Consider the following 19,338-nt stretch of genomic DNA (forward strand, 5'->3'; position numbering starts at 1 on the left):
GGCCCTCCAAACCGTCTGGGACACCTTAAACCCCCCAGAGACCCCAAAACTGCCTCAAGGTCCCCGCAAAGCCTCCCAGGAACCCCAAACCTCCCCAGAGAGCCCCAAAGCCCACCTGGGACACCCCAAATCTTCTCAGAAAGCAAAACTCCCATCAGAGCCCCCCAGCACTCTTCAGGGACCTTCAACCTCCCCCCTGAGTCCTTTCAGGGACCCCTCAAAACGTCCCCAGGGAACCCCCGAACCCCCCCGCTAAACCATCCCGAGCCCTCCAGCCTTTCCACCCACACCCGCGCTCCCCGCAGCCCCCGAGGGGATCCCCAGACCCCGCTCTCGCCGCCCCCCCGCCAACTCACCCAGCGAAGTGCAGCGGCCGCAGGCGAGTCCTCCTCACTCCCCACCACGAGGCCAAAATGGCGCTCGCTCCGCGCGCCCTCCGCCTTTACAGACCCGCCCCGCAGCCAATCAGCGCGCGGCCACGGCCACGGCCCGCCCCCCGCCTGCGCGGGGCATTGTGGGAGTTGAAGTCCTTGCGGCGGGGAAGGATCGGACTTTTTTTGGTTTTTAGTTTTTCTGTCTTCTTTTATTTTCTCTTTTTTTCTTTCCCTCTTTTCTTTCTTTTTTCTTTCTTCTTTCTTTTCTTCCCTTTTTTCTCTCTCTTTTTTCTTTTTTCTCTTTTTTATTTGTTTTTTTTTCCTCATTTTTTCCTATTTTTTCTTTTTTTTTTCTCTTTTTTCTCCTTTTTATCTCTTTTCTCCCTTTTTTTTAAATTTTCTTTTTTCTTATTTTTCCCTTTTCTATTTTTTTTTATAGTTTTCTATCAGTTGTTTTATTTAAGGACGATTTAAACACAGATCAAAATAATCTCCAGGTACATATCTTACAAAAACAGATAATCTGCCTTGTTCCAGGTTTGTGAGGGTTCCTAAGATCACAAACATTGAGACATCAAGGGTGGAAAGTGAAGCAACTTTATCCTGTCCCTTGCCACAGCCTTCAATCCACACCCAGCCCTGGATTTCTGCAAAGCCACTGGGCAGGAGCAGGAGATGGAGCTGGTGCTCGGCGGGAGGGGCAGGCAGGCCACGCACCTTCTATTAGAGGCACTTCAATCATCCAGGAGATCCAATGGTTCCAGGGCTGTGTGTTCATTCTTCAGGCATCCAGCCCCAGTACAGTCCCCGACCTTGAAGCACCCCCCTGGATGCCTAAGTGTCCCCTAAATGTCCCCCTAAAACTGCCCCATAAGTGCCCCTCAGGATCCCCAAGTGTCCCCCCAGTACCAACTCTTTATTCGTGTTTATTATTTCACTTCCTGGGTGTCTAAAACATTTCTGGCACGGTTTTGCCTTGGGGGAGCTGAACCTCATTGCTGGCAGCAGGGACTTGGCTCACAGCTGAGGAGTGTCTGTTACAAAGGTGAACCTCATGAGTTTCAGATTGTGGCAAAAAAAGAAGAAAAAGCCCTCTTTGCTGTGTGCAGCCAGTTCTGTGAGCAAAGCAGGACCCAGGAGACTGAGCAGAGACAGGATGGAGTTGGGAAATGTGGAGCAAGGTTGTCCACACTGTGTCAGACCTCAAGGGAAAGCTCCAACCAGTCCAAACCTCCTTAGGAGAGACCCTGGATCAATATCAATCAGAGAAAGCTGCAATCAACTCTTTTCAAAGGAGAAAAGTAAGAAACTACACCCTTGAAAATAAGAATGCATGTTTATTAGAACCTCTTTGAAGTATTTCTGCGTATTAAGAAAACTTCCTGATTAACTGCACTAGACTAGAGGAAAATCAAGGCAGAGCTGTGGTTTCTTAGCACTTGATTGATTTTAAGGAGCCTCGTGGTCCCCACGGTGCACTTGGCGCTGAGTCCTTGAACCTCAGGTGAGGTTCTCCTCTGAGAGAGAGGAGACCTTTCCATGAGTCCAAGTCAGAAGAGAATCTCAACATATCTCAAAGCATTAATGGGTCTCACTGAGGGCCATTCCCAATCCAGGCTCCTCAAGGACTCCTTGAAGGAGATCACTGCAGGCCATGATTGCACAAATCTGTCACAGACTTTGTGTCAAAAGCAAAAGCCAAAGTGCCCTTAAAAACTGAACTACTTCAAAGAATTGATGAGCCCCACAGAGTGTCACAACTGACAAAGCCTCTCAAGGGACTCATTAGAGCAGGTAATTGCAGAGGATTGCACAAACCTCTCAGACACTCAGTGTGGAAAGCAGAACACAAAGTCCTGTGAAAACCCTGCAGTCCCTGAAGCATTAACGAGCCCCACCGGGTGTCACAACCGACAGAGTCTCTCAGGGGACTAATTAGAGCAGGTCATTGGAGGCCACGACTGAACAAACCTCTCAGAGGCTCAGTGCCAAAAAAAGCACCTCAATAAACCCTGAGTGCCTTGAAGCATTAATGAGCCCCACTGAGGGTTGTCACTGTCTGAGGCTCTCAAGGGACTTGTTACAGCAGATAATTGGAGGACATGGTTGCACAAACCTCTCAAAAATGCAAAATCAAAACCCCAAATTGCTCTGAAAACCTTGCAGTCCCTTGAAACTTTAAGGAGCCCCCTGAGGGCCATTCCTGACAAAGCCTCCCCAGGGACTCTCCAGCAGATCCTTGGAGGCCGTGGGTGCAGGGAGGCAAAGGCTCTGGGCAGCAGCTCAGGTGCTGAGAAAAGCCTGGCTCGGTTTGGGGAAGTTTCCTTCCTTTTCAGGCTTCCTCCAGCTTTGGGAAACGCTGCCTGTGAGATTGGCACCACCTAAGAAGGGCTCTGGCAGGTTCCTGGGAGCAAAACTGGCCTGCTTTGGGCTCCACTCGAGATCTTTGGAGCATGGAGACACCTGAGAGTTAAAAAGAGGAGGCTGCATCTTTGACAACATTTGGGAACAAGCAGGGATTGCTGGTATGTGGATAATCTGCATGGGAATGGTTGCTTTGAGTTAAAGCATTAAATTAAAATATATGTGGGTATCTCAGTGATTACTTTTGGTTTTAAATAGGAATATTTAATTTTTCTGTATATTTATGTTATGAAGTTGGTAGATTAGAAAATCATGGTGACTTTTCTCTCATGCAAACTTTAATTTGATCTTGGGAATTTTGAATGACATCTCTATGAGACAGATAAAACTCACAGGAAAATGGCACAAATACCTTGAGAAAATAAGCAAAGTATTAGGACCATGTGTTTGTGTGAATTTGGATTTTTCTCTTGAAAAAATGCCCTGTGCTTGTCCCTTGGCTAATTGGATACTTGATTTTTTTCTGACCTGCTGTTGTCATCAGTGACACCTCAGGGTTTAAGAAGACTTCTCAATGGGTGTTGGTGCTGGCTGAGACACAGCAGCATCCTCAGCCCTCGCCTGGGAGAGGACATTCCCTCCCCAGGCCAAAGTGAGTTCCTGAAACCCCTTTTCAGCTGAGTTGTGGCTTCATTAGAAGGCACCTGCGATGGAGGAGCTGCTGCCTTGTAGCTCCCACCCTGCCAGTGAGCCCTGCAGGGAGTCCCTGTGCTCTGGGAGGGTGGGGAATGCACAGGGAGGGCTCAGCTCCCTGGGCAGCAGGAGCATTGCTGGGCCTTTACCAGCGCTTGCAGGGCACTGGGGAGTGTTGCAAGGCTGGGATGGGAGCATGTGGGCCCTGGGCTGGATTTGTGAGGGCTCAGGAATCCCAGGGACAGAGCAGCAAGGTTGGGAATGTTGGATTATCAGTGACTCTCTCAGAAGTTATAAAAACCTGATCTGTTCAGGCAAATCAGGTATGGTGGGGAGATCAACCTCTTTGAACCACTTTCTTCTCTGGATGACTGAAAACTGCAGGACACACTGGCACTTCTTGCATTAACCTGTCTTTTAGTACAGTTAGGAACTCTTGTTATTTCTGCATAAACCGTTGCTTCCCTGTCCTGCTAAAATGCCCATGGATGCATCAGAGCCACTGGATTCCCTGGAAGAGAGAAGCCTGGTTTACTTCCAATGGGATTCACCCCTCACCATGTGAAGGTGAATGATTCAGATCTTGGACAGTCTCCCAGATCTTGGTGTGCTGACAGAGCGCCAGGGGATGAGCTCCCGCATGTGAGGAGAGCTGGGATTAATCTCTCTCACCAAGGTCTAAGAACTGAGCCATGCCTTGCCTTGCTTTGTTTGGATTGCTTCTCCTTCCCTTGCCTTGCCTTACCTTGCTTTGCTTCCCCATTTTCATCACTTTTCTCCTTTTTCACCCTCTTTCTTCTCATTCTTACATTAAATGCATTAAACATCTGGACAAGGAATGTAAGCCAGACTGTTCTGCAAGGGGCTGGTATTTATGCATTTCCTTCCTTTTTTTCTCCTCTATCCCCAGGCATTCTATTTAATAAAATCCCCTCTGGCCAAACAAGTCAAGATTCCCTTATCTCTGTGGCAAATCCGGGTCATGCAGGCTCATGGATTCTGTTCTTCCCTCCCTTTGCAAACCTCCCTGCAGCAAACAGCCCCTGCTGGATTCCCAAACCTTCCTGCAGAGCTTGGTCCAGCTCCCCTCCTCCTGCAGTCCCGTGTGTGCTGGTGTGTGGAGTCTTTCTCTAGGCCTGAAGTGGGGGTGGTGGTGGACAGGCCACAGGATTGCTCTGCAGAGGGAAAATGTCCCAAAGAAAAGGCTTGGAGAACCACACTGTTGGATTTGGATTCGTTCTTCTGGCATTCTGTGACCACTCCAGCCTGCAGGGCCTGTGCTTCACGGTGTTCCTGCTCATCTACCTGGTGGTGCTGGCAGGGAACAGCCTGGTTGCCCTCCTCACTGTGCTGGACTCCAGCCTGCACAGCCCCATGTACTTCTTCCTGAGGAACTTGTCCTTCCTGCAGGTCTACTACACCTCTGTCACTGCCAAAAATGCTGGTGTGTCTCCTGAGGGCAGATGGCCGGATCTCCTTCCTTGGCTGTGCTGCCCAGCTGTATTTCCTGGTTCTGCTGGGCATCACCCAAAGCCTTCTCCTGGCTGCCATGGCCTACGAGTGCTCCATGGCCATGTGCCACCCCCTGCCCTGTGCCCTGGCCATGAGCAGGGGGCTCTGCACCAGGCTACTGCTGGGCTCCTGGGGGGCTGTGGCACCAGTGCAGGCAGGACAGACCTACCAGCTGTTCCCTTTGCCCTTCTGTGCATCCCGTGACCTTCCTCACTTCTTCTGGGACGTCCCCCCACTGCTGGACCTGGCCTGTGCAGACACGTTCTGGAACCAAGTGGGGCTGCACACCATCACCCTGGGTTTTGTAATCCTTCCCTTCTGCTTGATAGTTCTGTCTTACATTAAAATTGTCAGAGCAATTCTGAAAATCCCCTCAGCTCTGGGCAGGCACAAAGCCTTTTCCACCTGCTCCTCACACCTCGGGGTGCTGACACTCTTCTATGGCTCAGCCACAGTCGTCTACTTAAAGTCGTCTACTCGAGGGATTCTGGAGATCCTGACAAATACTCTGCCCTGTTTGACACAGTTGTGACTCCCATGTTTAACCCTCTCATCTATAGCTTGAAGAATAAGGAAGTGAGAATGGCCTTGAAGAGACTCCTATGGACAAAGTGATCCTACAGAGGGTGTAAAATGGTCCCAAATGCTACAAGTCCCACTGGGGTATGTGGTTGCCTGAACAAAGCACCCCATATTCACTCCAACAAAACCATGTGTTCCAGCCTGGCTTTCCTCCTCCTCCAGGAGGGGAACGGTGTCCTGAGGCATTCCTGTTATGTCCTACCCTGCCATGACATCTTTGTCCTTCAGAGCACCTTCAGTACCCCAAAAGAGTTCAATGACAAGAGCTCCTTCAAGCTGGGTCTGACCAATGTAATGTTAAGGGGAAACAGTGCAATCGTGGTCAGTCATCAATGAGCCCCAGAGGTGACACAACCCATGAGAGGTGACTCCCCTTGGGTTTGAGAAATCCCTTGCTAGGCCTCATGGCCTATGGGCAGTGTCCCTGTGTGGAATCAGCTTAAAAAGCTAAAGGATATGAAGGGCACCTTGCCCTGCTATGAAATCTTGCATTGAGTTCTGTAAGGCTTGAGTAACTTGGCATACAGAATAAATAATTAATAATTTTAAAAACCCACCAAGGGGATAGTTCAGCACTAGAACAGGGTCCCAGAGACCTGTGGAGTTTCCATCTGTCAAGGTTTAGCAATGTCAGCCAGACACTCAGCACTGCACAGTCGCTCACTCCCTCCCCACCAGAGGGGTGGGGGAGAGAATCAGAAGGGTAGAAGTGACAAAACTCCTGGGTTGAGTCAAAGACGTGCACACGTGCAAGGCCAAACCAGGAATTCATTCCCAGTTTCCCATGGACAGGCAGGTGTTCAGCACCTCCAGGAGAGCGGGGCCCCGTCCTGAGAAATGGTGACCTGGGCAGACAAACACCAGCACTCCAAAGTTCCCCCCTACACACCCTGAGTGTGATGTCCATGGTCTGGAGCAGCTCTTGGGTCAGGGGGGTCACCTGGCCCAGGTGTGTCTCCTCCCACCCTCCCACGCACCCCCAGCTCCCTCCCCACCGTGGCCGTACCAGGGGCAGGAAAGGCCTTGGAACTGTGCAAGTGCTGCCCAGCAATAACAAAACTGTCGGTGTAGAGTCGTGACGGTCGATAAAGACACAAAGAGTCTAGTTGTGTGCAGAAAAGATGTCTCTATTTTCTCATCTGCCTTTTTATACCCCTTGCTAGCAGCAAGCAATAACCTCATTTTAGCTAAGCAAGCAACAGCGTTTTCATTGGCTAGGATCAATTGGTGATACATTTAGCAAAGCTCAAGGCCTTATTGTAGTTCCCTCATCCTAGGCCTACCAACTTTACAGTCTGCTTTGTTTCTCCTTTAGGGCTGTGTACTGACTTCCTTATCATCAAGGATACACCCTAAAGCTTACCGAGTCAATATATTCATCCTGGGAGCCAATAGACCCACTGTTAACACCTTCGGAAGGGCCTGTGAGGTCCCTTCTCTCAGCAGGAGCTGATGGCTCAGCCCGTGACTCATGGCTGGGCCAGGGGCTCTCCAGCTGCCCCTGCCCTGGCCTGTGACAGCCCAGCACAAGCCCCTTTGGTTCAAAGAGTCCCTGCAGTGTCACAATGGCCCCTTGATTCTGTGAGGTTCCGCAGTGTCCCAGGGCTCCCCTGATTCCATGAGGCCCCATGTGTCACAGTGGCCACTTGATTCCATGAGGTTCCACAGTGTCCCAAGGGTCCCTTTAGCTCCGTGGGGCTCTTTGACATCCCGTGACCTCCCGGCTCTTTAGGAGCCCTGAGAACTTCAACAGGGGGAAGTGCCGGATTCTGCCCTGGGATGGGGCAACCCCGCATGGACGGACAGACTGGGAAGGAGAGGCTGGAAAGCAGTGCCGGGAAAGGGCCCTGGGGGTGCTGGTGGGTGGCCAGTTGGCCCTGAGTCAGCAGTGCCCTGGCAGCCAGGAGGGCCAAGCCTGTCCTGGGGGCATCAGGCCCAGCATGGCCGGCCGGGCCAGGGAGGGGATTGTCCCGCTCTGCTCTGCCCTGGGGGGGCCTCACCTGCACCATTGGGGCAGTTTGGGGGGACACAATGGAAGGGAGAGATTGAGCCATTGGAGAGTGTCCAAAGGAGGGCAGGGAAGATGGGGAAGGGCTTTGGGGGGAAGGTGTGTGAGGACACTGAGGGCACTTGGTGTGTTCAGCTGGAGAAGAGGAGACTGAGGGGAGACCTCACTGCAGGTCCAACTTCCTGGGGAGGGGCAGAGGAGGGGCAGGCCCTGAGCTCTGCTCTGTGGGGACCAGGGACAGGACTGAGGGAATGGCCTGGAGTTGTGTCAGGGCAGGGTTAGGTTGGATCTTAGAAAGAGGTTGTTCCTCCAGAGGGTGGTTGGGCACTGAACAGGCTCCCCAGGGCAGTGGGCACAGCACCAAGGCTGACAGAGCTCAAGAAGTGTTTGCATGATCCTCTCAGGCTCATGGTGTGACTCTTGGCGATAGGCCTGTGCAGGGCTAAGGGTTGGACTGGATGATCCTTGTGGGTCCCTTCCAACTCAGCCTATTCTGTGATTATCAACCCTGTGTTCAGCACAAAGCCAAAACACAGCCCTGCACCGGCCACGGGGAAGAAATTTAACTGTACTCCCCCTGAAACCAGCACAGCCTTTAGGAGCTCTCCCAGAAACATCCCACAGTCCATTTGCCACCTGGAACCAGTGACTCTGAGTTCCTGCTTCCCCAGCCCCAGGGATGGTCTCCTTGTCTGCTCATTCCTCCACACTCTCTTTTCAGTGATGGCCTCACTGGGGCTTGCTGACATCCTCAGCAACTTGGAGGTTTCCTGATAAATTTTACTTCTCTAGAGGCTTGTTCAGTCTTCAGATCCTCAGTTCAGGATTTCAGTGCCAAAGGGCTCATTGACACTCAAAACATCTTAAGGAGACAAACTCTGGGAATAATTTACTTTTAAGTCTTCCACTCTTTTGAGGTTTATTAGACAGATTTCACAGACACATTCCGCAGTCCATTTTCCACCCATAACCAGTGACTCTGAGTTCCTGCATACCCAGCCCCCAGGGATGGTTTCCTTGTCTGCTCATTTCTGCACACTCTCTTTTTAGTGATGGTATCTTAACAAGACAAGCCCTTGGGAGTAATTTACTTGTAAGTCTTCAATTCTTTTGTGGTTAATCAGACAGATCTCAGAATTGTATTCCAAGTGAATATTTTGTATTAAAGAAGCAATGAGAAAATATTTCCTTTTTTGTCCCCTGTTTACTTTTTTCCTGTCCATATTTTCCCTTTGCACACAGTGAGTCACACAATGAAGTCACAAGATCCCTCAATCCACAGAGGGACGAAAAGAGAGAAAATTAATGAAATGCTCTATTGTGCAAAGCTTAAGGCAGGACTAATCTGAACTGTCCTCCCTAACATATTCCTCATATGGACCACAGGGATTTTATCCCCTTTAATGGTACGCAGAGGTTCTTTTTGGGCAGACCCAGTTCAAGTGGTAGAGTTAACTAACTAGGTTTGTGTGATACCTTAAAGCTTTCCGGATATTTTTTTTTTTAGCTTTTTGTATATTTTAAAAGTAGTTGTGTAGTAACTGTAGATGTTAATGTAGCTGTATTATGAGCCACCATTTAGCAGAGTAGTTTACACAGACCCAACCCTATGACCCCATTTATATTAAATTTTCTAAATTCCTTTAGCATGTTTAGACTTCTTTTCCAGGTAGAATTGTAGAAAAACATCTCTATTGAACAACATCACACCCTAGGCCTGGACAACAAGACCCCACAAGAGACAAAGCCCAGAACTTTGGAGGCTCTCCAAGGACTGTATGTGCTGTGAAGAAGATAAAGATGAGGAAGAAGGGGTCCCAAAGACCCCAAACCCAATTCCCCAAGGGGCATGTTGAGGGGCAGAACTGGGCAGAACCGGGAGGTGGAGAGTTCTGGCATTGGACAGACCATCTTCTAAAACTGTAGAACCATTGCCTGGGAGGGCGCGTCGTGTGTGTTCCCCTGGGCCTGTGGGCCTGATTAAAGGACCTGCTCTTTTGAGCTGATCTTACACACTGAATTGGCCTGGAGTTTTATCTCTTGAGCTTACAGGATTAACTAACTAGGTGGCTTTTGCTAAATGCAGATCCCAAGGTTTGAAGGTCCCACTGCCCATTGCTTTCAAGGTGGTTTTGAACAGTCCAATCTACCATTCAACTTTCCCAGAGGCTGGTGCCTGACAGGGAATATGATCCATCCACTCCATGCAGAGCTCTCTGGTCCAGGTGTGCACAAGGTTGTTTTGGAAAAGAGTCCTGCTGTCCAACTCCACTGTTTCTGGAGGGCTGTGTCTCCACAGGACTTGCTTTTCCAGGCCCAGGATGGTGTTCTGGGCAGTGATGGGAGGCACAGGGGGTGTCTCCTGCCATCCAGGGGTTGTGTCCACCATTGTCAGCACGTAGAGCTTGCCTTGGTGGGTTTGGGGAGTGTGCTGGGATCAATCTGCCAGGCCTGCCCACATCTCTAGTTCAGCCATCATCCCCCACCCCACAGGGGCTTTACCCTCTTGGCCTCTTTGATGGCAGCACATGTTTCCCAGTTCTGGAGAACCTGGCAGTTTGTGTCCATGGTTAAATGCAGCCCTCCATCACAAGCCCAGCTGGATGTGGCACCTCTTCCCTGAGGACCTGAGGTGTCCTGGGCCCAGTGAGCCAGGAATAATTCCCCCTTGTGTTGTCAGTCCAGCTCTACCTGAGACACTTTCATCTGGTCAGTCCCATCCCCCTGTCCATTGTTGGATGTCACTCAGGAGCCCAACTCTTGGCTCCCTGTGCATCTCCAGGATGGACTTTCACAGCCAACCTCTCGGCCCGGGTGGCAGGAGGGCCTACCCTGATAAGCCCTAAAATCCCACCAGACAATGCCAACAGTGCCAGCTCTCATGCAAGCTGTCTGTGAGATCTGAGAGTTACCACTGGCACCATGGGAATGGTTTTGGTGTTGAATGATGCTCAAACCAGCCTGGTTCACCCAACTCCAAACACACATCCTGCTTTTGGAAGTTGGATGGGACAGAGAAGCTGGTAACTGGCCTGTCCATTTGTGAGGAGCAGTCAATCCCTTCCTACTAGAGAAGTCCAGTCCCCATTCATACAGGCAGGTTCTTCTAACACAGCCCTTCTTGGGGTAGATGTGTGGAGATTCCTGCCTTGGGTGGGGACACCCTCCAAGGACACTCCTCAAGGCTGAGCAAAAGAAATCTCCCCATGAACATTGGTCTGGCTGAGTTACTTCAGATCTCTACTTAATAATTATTTCTTTTGGCTAGCTTTAATAGAATTGTTTCAATAATTGCTTCAATATAGTGCACTATCCTATCTGTACTACTAGTAGTTTCAGTCTTTATACCATCTAGTAAATAATTCTGATTAAGATCTTTTGTCTGATCATTTGTAAGAAAAACTGATTCATTTCATATAAATATTCTCATTTGGCCAATCATTAAAACGTGTGGGACAGAAGTGGCTCAGTCACAATTCTGTAATCCCTTAAATTGAGTTTGTTGACAAAATCTGAGGCAAAGATTGGATCCCTTATTCCATGAGGCTTCACAGTGTGACAATGGCTCCTTGATTCCATGAGGTTGCACTGTTTCCCAGCATTCTTTGGCTCCATAAGGCCCTGCAGTGTAGCAATGGCTTTGGTAAAAAGTATCACTGAGATTTCCTTAGACTATGAGCAGGACATTTTCATCTGCAAAAAAATTAGTGAGTGCCCAGAGATCTCCCAAGATGGGCTTTAAAGGTCTCAAGCACATGAGCACTAGAGAGGGGCTAAGGAGCTGTGACCTCAATGGTGTGGAGACTGAGGACAGCACAGGACAGCCCTGAGAGGGCTTGAAGGGAGGATTTAGAGATGGTGGATCCTTTTGTCAGAGCAGGAAAGAGCATGAGAAAGAAAAAATTAATGCCAAGTGCAGCTGGGGATGTCCCGAGTGGACATGAGGAAAGAGGAATTTCATTCCATGGGAAACACTGTGCTGCAACACATCACCCAGAAAGAGTCTGGATGAGCCCAAGGCTTTGTGTGTCCAGGAAGAGCCAGGGAGGACGCAGAGATGTCAGTGCAGGAAGGTGCCAGCCAGGTGGGGCAGCCGGGGGGATGACGACAGCCTGCAGGGAAAGGGGCAGGGCATGGACACCGTAGGACAGCCTGGGTTGGAGAGGAGACAGGGATGGGGAGAAGCTGAAAGGCCCTGACACAGCCACCTTCTGCAGGCCTTTGGCCAGGGCTGCTGTCTGTGCCCCTGAGGCCAGGAGGAGGGGAGTGCCCCTTGCAGCCCTGGGGCCTCATGACCTCCTTGTCCCTGCTCAGCAGCCTGGCAGGTGCCACCCCATGGTCCTGCCCTTGGCATTGCACATCCCACATCCCAGTGCCCCAGGAAGAGCCCTGAGGAATGAGGCAGGGACAGGATCTGCCTTCCCAGGGGCTGGGTGTCAGGCCTTGGCCTGTTGGATTAATGAAATACATCCAGGTTTCCTGAGCATCAGAGCCACCTTTCCCTTGCTTGTCCATCCTTGTCATCACTGCAATTTTCTGTTCCAACATGAATCTGGGGACACTTTCACAGTTGTGTCCCACATTGAGACCCAGTAACAGTACAAGAAACTTCAGTATTTCAAACTCATTTTGAGTTCTTGAAAAGTTGTTTGAACTTCCTCTCAGGGACTGAGTTTCACGTAAACAACACAAACCCCCTCTGGGGGTCATTAAAGACCTGGGGCTGTTACTGTGCTGCTGAGCTGGGCCAGGCTCCTGGCACACAGGGAGCTCCTGGCAACCAAGAAGAGCTTCAAAGAGACAGCTCTGCTGCTGAGCAGCTCCTCTGCACAACCCAGCAGGGCTGAGGGCACTGCCTGCAGCACCCAGGGCACAGGAGAGAAGGCAGAGACATAAGAGGCAGCCTGGGCTGGGAGGTGACTCAGCTCTCACTAGGCAAGAAACCTTCCCAGGATTTGAAGGAAGAATTCTCTGGCTGTAGGAAAGTTCAACTTGCCTTCCTGGAGGCATCTCCTAAAGCTGCCACATCCCACAGCTTCTAGGATATTTCAGCAGGACTCTCCCAGTTGCTGCAGTGCAGAGGAAGTGGCCATATGGCAGAGCAGGGCAGGAGCTGCAGGCAGCAAGGGCAGAGAGGAGAAGGGAGCAGGAGGTTCAAGGGATCCTGGGGTAGGAGGACAGGGCAGAGCTGCTCAGGGCAGGAACCTTGCCAGCCCTTTGCCACGCTCAGGCTCTGGCTGCAGAGCAGTGCAGGTGAGTTCCTGCAAGTGCCTCTCCCAGCTGCCAAATGGCAGCAGTGGCAGGAGCTGTCAGGATGGCTCTGCTGGATTTGCTGGGGTGCAGCAGGAGAAGCTGCTGCAGAGCAGGACTTGCTGCTGCCCCCTCAGAGGCCCAGGGCCAGAAGGTTCCCTGTGGCAGGGCTGGCTGTGGGGTAGGAAGGTGGGGGTGCAGCCAGGGGTGCCCAGGGCTGTGGTGCAGAGCAGGGTCCTGCCCCCAGGGCTCTGTGTGCTGGGACAGGGACTCTGCTGCCTGCCAGGGTCAGCTCTCAGCCCGGCCAAGGAGCTGCCACGGGGCCGGGGGAGAAGGGCTGTGGGGAAGGAACAACTCCTGGGAGGGCAGAGCAGGGCAGAGTCCTTCTGATCTCCAAAGTGGGCTGCAGGGATGGGGGCTGGTCACAGCTCCAGATCAAAGCAGGACATTTCCCAGAAGGTATTTGCAAGAGGCACAGACAGACAGGTGGTATTAAAGAGAATGAACCAGTTCTTTCAGTGTTATACTCTGGGTTGTCTGGGTGCTGACTGTGACAGAGAAATTAATCTCTGAGCACAGGAGGAGACACTGAAACTTGAGCTCTGTTAGATTAGAGGGTGCTGAACCTGAGAGTATCAGACATCAAAACTGTCTTACAGACGCATCAGTGTCACTTTTCCAGCCTCCTCAGGGTTGCTCTGACATTGCCATCAGAGCCTGCCCAGCCAGAGATGCCCCTGGGCAGTGCCCTGTGCTGCTGGGAGGGCTCTGCAGGGCAGAGCTGAGCCCCCAGGGCTGGGATGGGCTCTGGCAGCACCGGCAGGGCCCAGCCCTGGGCCCAGGGAAGCAGCTGCTGGCAGGGACAGCTCCAGGCAGCAGAGCCCTGGGCAGGGAGTGGGGGGCAAGTGCCCCCAAGGCCTGGGTGAGGGGGTGTTCAGGCAACTCTGGGGGCCCTTCCCTGCAGCTCTGCTGGGCACTGTGTGCTGGGCCATAGAAATGAGGATTCCTGCAGTGGAAAAGAACCTTCCCCAGGTGTGATGGTAAAAATAGAAAACACAGGTACAATTATTCTAAGGACAGACTAAGCTTCTGCTCTGCAGCCCCAGCTCTTCTGAATCATGGGTGTAGAGAGGGAACTTTTGTATTCAAGATGTGTTACAACTGACATTCCTTGTGTGTCTGAGAGCTCTACCAAAAAACTTATATGTCACACCACAGCAGAGTAAAACAGACTCCTTGACAGTGAATTTGGTGACATTTGACACATTGATTTCTTTTAGAAATGGAGTGGCTTTTTCACAGAGGTCTGTCTCAACTGTTCCCTGTCCTTTCCTTTTCTCGATAGGACCTATGCTAAGAAATAACAAATGTCCAACAGCAGCTCCATGGCCCAGTTCCTCCTCCTGGCATTCGCAGACAGGCGGGAGCTGCAGCTCCTGCACTTCTGGCTCTTCCTGGCCATCTCCCTGGCTGCCCTCCTGGCCAACGGCCTCATCCTCAGCGCCGTAGCCTGTGACCACCACCTGCACACCCCCATGGGCTTCTTCCTGCTCAACCTCTCCCTCACAGACCTAGGCTGCATCTGCACCACTGTCCCCAAAGCCATGCACAATTCCCTCTGGGACACCACAACCATCTCCTACATGGGATGTGCTGCACAGGCCTTTCTGCTTGTCTTCTTTCTTGGAGCAGAGTATTTCCTCCTCACCACCATGTGCTACGACCGCTACGTTGCCATCTGCAAACCCCTGCACTATGGGACCCTCCTGGGCAGCAGAGCTTGTGCCCACATGGCAGCAGCTGCCTGGGCCACTGCCTTTCTCATTGCTCTGCTGCACACAGCCAATACATTTTCCCTGCCTCTGTGCCAGGGCAATGCCCTGGGCCAGTTCTTCTGTGAAATCCCACACATCCTCAAGCTCTCCTGCTCACACTCAGGCTACCTCAGGGAACTTGGGCTCACTGTGGTTATTGCCTGTTTAATGTTTGGTTGTTTCATTTTCATTGTTTTCTCCTATGTGCAGATCTTCAGGGCTGTGCTGAGGATCCCCTCTCAGCAGGGACGGCACAAAGCCTTTTCCACCTGCCTCCCTCACCTGGCTGTGCTCTCCCTGTTTGTCAGCACATTATTCTTTGCCTACCTGAAACCTCCCTCCGTCTCCTCACCATCCCTGGATCTGGCACTGTCAGTTCTGTACTCAGTGGTTCCTCCAGTATTGAACCCCTTCATCTACAGCCTGAGGAACCAGGAGCTCAAGGATGCCATGAGGAAACTGATAACTGGGTGTTTTCAGAAGCAATAAACTCTCCTTCTTCTACATGTTATGTACCTCATTAAAGGCCAATCCTTTCATGTACTTCATTAAAGGCCCACCATATCTTTTCTATTTTTTACTCCTGCTAGGGGTGTTATTCTTGTGAGAATTTGTTCACATAAAAAAAATCTTTATATGTATAAAGATATATATAAAGATATATATAAAAAAGTATATATATATATATAAACACCATTTTCAATTCTGTGTTTGCCTTTCTAGCCTGGCCCACAGGCTGTACAAATTGGGAAATGTACTCACTGTGTGCTTCAACCAAATAAAGAACTCTGCATTGACTTGTTTGCCTGACATCTTTCCTCTCTGACTTCTCTGCAGCTGCAGGGTCGGGGCCTCTGTGCAGAGCTGGGCCAGAAAAGAGTCCCAGCAGAGCAGCACTGCCAGGGAGCAGCAGCCCTTCTCCTCCATGGCCTCCTCTCCCTTCCCTTCCACACTGTCCTGCAGAGCCCTGTGTTGTTGGAGGCCTCAGTGCTCTGGCAGTCGGTGCCAGTCCTGCTGCAGGACTGTCCAGGGACTGCAGGCAGGGACAGCCACGGGCACTGCTGGCACAGAGCTGACCTCTGCAGCAGCACTGCCATCCTGCAGGGCATCTCCTCAGGCCAGGGCCTCGAAGCTTCCATCTGCTTTCCACTTTGCTCTCCAGGATGTGCCCAACACAACGCCCTGCAGAGGAAAACAGCAGTGACCAGCACAAGGGTGGGAGTGCTCAGGGTGGGGGCACCCAGCAGTGCCCTGGCACAGCCAGCGCCGCTCCCAGCACTGGCCTCTCACCCCAGGCCATTGGGCTTGTTCTTCCCTCCAAGGAGGGACAGCAAATGACCAGCTCAGGAGTCCATGTTTGCACTGCACGGACAAGACATGCCCATGTGTCACGGCTTGGGGTTGGAGGGTGGAAGGCTTAGACAAAGTTGATGGCAGAAGCCGTCTCGTTGAGCTACGAGGGGCAGAAAGGACCCCCTTGCTTTCTAAATTCCTTCTCAGAGAGGAACCTGGCTGTGGCTGGATCCAATCTCAGACTCAGGTTTTGGTTTAGACTGAAGGAATTATAGAAATGTGATTCAATCACTTTGTCCTGCAGGTTTTAGTGCTGGTAAATCAGAAACATTTCTACAAATTGAACTATTTATTATGACAAATGAACAGCCAATTGATCAGACAAGTGAACAGATGAAAATCCTTAAACAGAATTATTTACTAGACAGTATAAAAGCCAAAACCTCCTAGTACTATAGTGTAAGATAGGACAGTGCAGTCTATCAAAGTCATTCTATTAAAGCAATTGGAAGAATCTGCCACATGAAAGTTGGACAGGGCTTTTATAGTTATCAAGGGTTTGACTGCCAGATGTATTACAAGGCCAGGGAGCAGCTTATCTGTCAAATCCTGCTTCAGAAAGCAGGATGTGTGTTTGAAGTTTCATGAAGCATTCTGGGGTTAGCATAATTCAACATTAAAAACAGAACCTTAACAGCAGCAGTAACTCACCACAGAGAACTTGCATTGTTTGCATTCTCTGACCACTTTTTTTAGGTATTATCTGAGCAGAGCATCCTGCCAGAAACGGCCCCTTTATTCCATCAGGTTTCAAAAACTGTCAGGGTTCCTTTGGTTCCATGGGGCCCTGCAGTGTCACAATGGCTCCTTGATTCCAGGATGTTCCAGAACATCCCAGGGTTCCCTTGGCTCCAAGAGGCTCCCCAGTGTCCCAGCGGCCCCTGGATTCCAGCAGGCCCTGCAGTGTCCCAATGGCCACTGGGTTCCAGGAGCCACAGCGGCTGCCGCCGGCGTCTGTGCCCGGAGCCGCCGCTCCCACGGGGCTGCCGCACTCACCGCCGGGGTTGCCGCTCGCGCAGCCGCCGCTCTGCCCCGGCTGCACCGGGACCCGGCACCGCCTCGGGCCTGCGCTGCCGCCTCAGCGGCCACAGGGACACAGCCATGGGGGACCTTTGCTCTGACACTGATGGGCCTGCCTTTGTTCTGCTTGGGGCTGGGCTTTGGGAAAACTGCTGTTCATGTTCATGCTCCACTGGGACACCACCTGAATTCCAAAGGTTTCCTAATCCAGGGGAGGGGTTTCTATGGCATCGGAGGTGCCGCCCCTCGGGACACATTGTCAATAAACCATCCAGCTGACTGGGATGGGTGTAAGAGCTGGGGAACACAGGATAATCAGTCATCCCCTGAAAACCTTGGAACATTCCCTACCTGAATCATAATCCAAATGGAACAGTTTGGATACAATTCCCAAATAGTTGGGAAACTCCAGTCATTCCTGACACCAGGATGGAAATTCAGCAGATAACTAAAGCCAGTCACCTTGAGAGCCCAAAACCAGCGGGGCTGAGGGAGGCCCTGGCAGCTCCCCAGCACCTCCCTCTCAGTGGGACACCTCTGGCAGCCTCTCCCAGCTCGGGAACCCTCCAGTTTGCAACACTCCAAAGACCCTCCCTGATGCCCAGGACAATTCTGATCCCCCTCCACAAACACTCCTCCAGCTGTGACCCTTGTCTGTTGGAAAACACAAAGGGATTTGAGGGAGTGTTTCCCTGACAACAAGGAGAATTTGGGAGAGGGACCTTTCCACAGCCAACTATTGATGTGTCCACACATCTCTGCCTGGGTGTGGGTGTGAATTGACTGTGGTGTGAATGTTGTTATTGTGAATCTATAATTCAGTCACAGTTAAAATTGTAGCAAATGCTATTGAATCACTTAATAATTGTTCAACTGGTGAATGATTAAGTGCTACTAATCTCTTTTGCCCCCTTGTCTTTGGATCCAATTCGTTTGTGCCCTGACCCTCTTGCATCCCAAGGCTCTGTGTAAATCATTCCTTTTCATCAAAAAATGTATTCTTCGTAATGTCCACTTTAAAATCTTCCTGCTTAGCTAAACTACAAAACAACTCCAATTAGCTGTAGAAGTCTTGAAGACTTGAAGACAATTAAAGAAAGAAAAATTTTGTTTGACAGACTTTTAATGGGTCCCACAGTGTGTTTGGAGTTGCATCAGCTGTCAGTCCAAGATGGGCCATGTCAGAACTGGTGAGGTTGGGGGGTGAGGAGCAAGGCTGATCATCCAGGTTCACTCTGGATCTTCTGAGGAGACACTCAGCATCAAGATCACTTGGAGAACACTTCTATCACCTCTTCTCTGAACTAAAAAACATGCATCCTTGAATTAAAACAAAAAAAGTACAAATTTTGAAGACTCGTTTTCAAAATTGCCTTGAAGACAATTACAAGAAGACAAAGAGATCCTGAGGGATTTCTGGATTTTAATGAGCCCCACAGTGTGTTTGCAGCCCAGCCCATGATCCTGAGGTACTGAGAGAAGATTGAAGCAGCTGCTGAAGAAGTCAGAAGCCAAAGTGCAAGTGCCTTGAAGCATTGCTGGGCCCCACTGAGGGCAGGCACTGCCAAAGCCTCCCCAGGGACTCCTTGGAGCAGCTCCTTGGAGGCCAGGAGTGCAGGCAGACAAAGGCTCTGGGCAGGCCCCTGCAATGCTGAGCAAAGCCTGCCTTGGTTTTGTGGAGCACAAAGGCCAAGGCCTGAGCCCCAGGCCCTGGCCCAGCAGATCCTGTCCCTCCCGGCTGGCTCAGGGCTGTTTGGGGGGCACTGGGATGGCAGGGGGAGGAACAACCAAGGCCCAAAACTGGGCAACCCCTGCCAGGCTCCTGAGGGAGGGGCGAGGCAGAACCCAAGTGCAGAACCTGCCAGGCAAGTTGCTTGTGGTGGCCTGAGTGGCAGAGGCAGCTGCCAGAGGCAAGGGGACAAAGGCCTGGGTGCCTTTGGGCCTTGCAGCCCTGCCAGAGCCCTTGGCCATCTCTCCTGCAGGCTGTCCTGCCCTGGCCCTGCTGCTGCTCTGGCCTTGCAGGCTGCACACACCCCTCCTGCTTTCCCACCCCCTCCCAGCAGCATTTCTAGACCCTCCCTGATGTCTCTGCACCAGCTCTGGCTGTTGCCATGTGCACTTGGCCTTCTGAACTTGGATCCTGAGCCCCTGTGCCACAGGACATCCCTCCCAGAGCCCAGGCCCTTCTCCTGGGGGTCACTGCAGAGCTGAGCAGATCCAGGTCACCTCCCATTCCTCTGCCAACCCCCTGGGCCTGCTCTGGGCCCTCCAGGTCCTTGCCCTGCTCCCAAGTGCTTTGGGGGTGCTTAATGGTCAGGGCTTGGGGTTTAGATCTCAGGGTGGGGATTAGGCAGAACTTTGGGAGGTT

The 19,338-nt window shown here is 51.4% G+C and overlaps 1 pseudogene; it reads left to right on the forward strand.

Annotated features, from left to right (window-relative positions):
- Positions 1-19,338, forward strand: part of LOC127474808 (uncharacterized) — a 1,366,245-nt pseudogene that overhangs the window by 904,917 nt on the left and 441,990 nt on the right.

The sequence above is a fragment of the Manacus candei genome, unplaced genomic scaffold, assembly GCF_025592945.1.
Source record: "Manacus candei isolate 608988 ecotype Guabito, Panama unplaced genomic scaffold, ASM2559294v1 h1tg000045l, whole genome shotgun sequence".
NCBI classification, from domain to species: Eukaryota; Metazoa; Chordata; class Aves; order Passeriformes; family Pipridae; genus Manacus; species Manacus candei.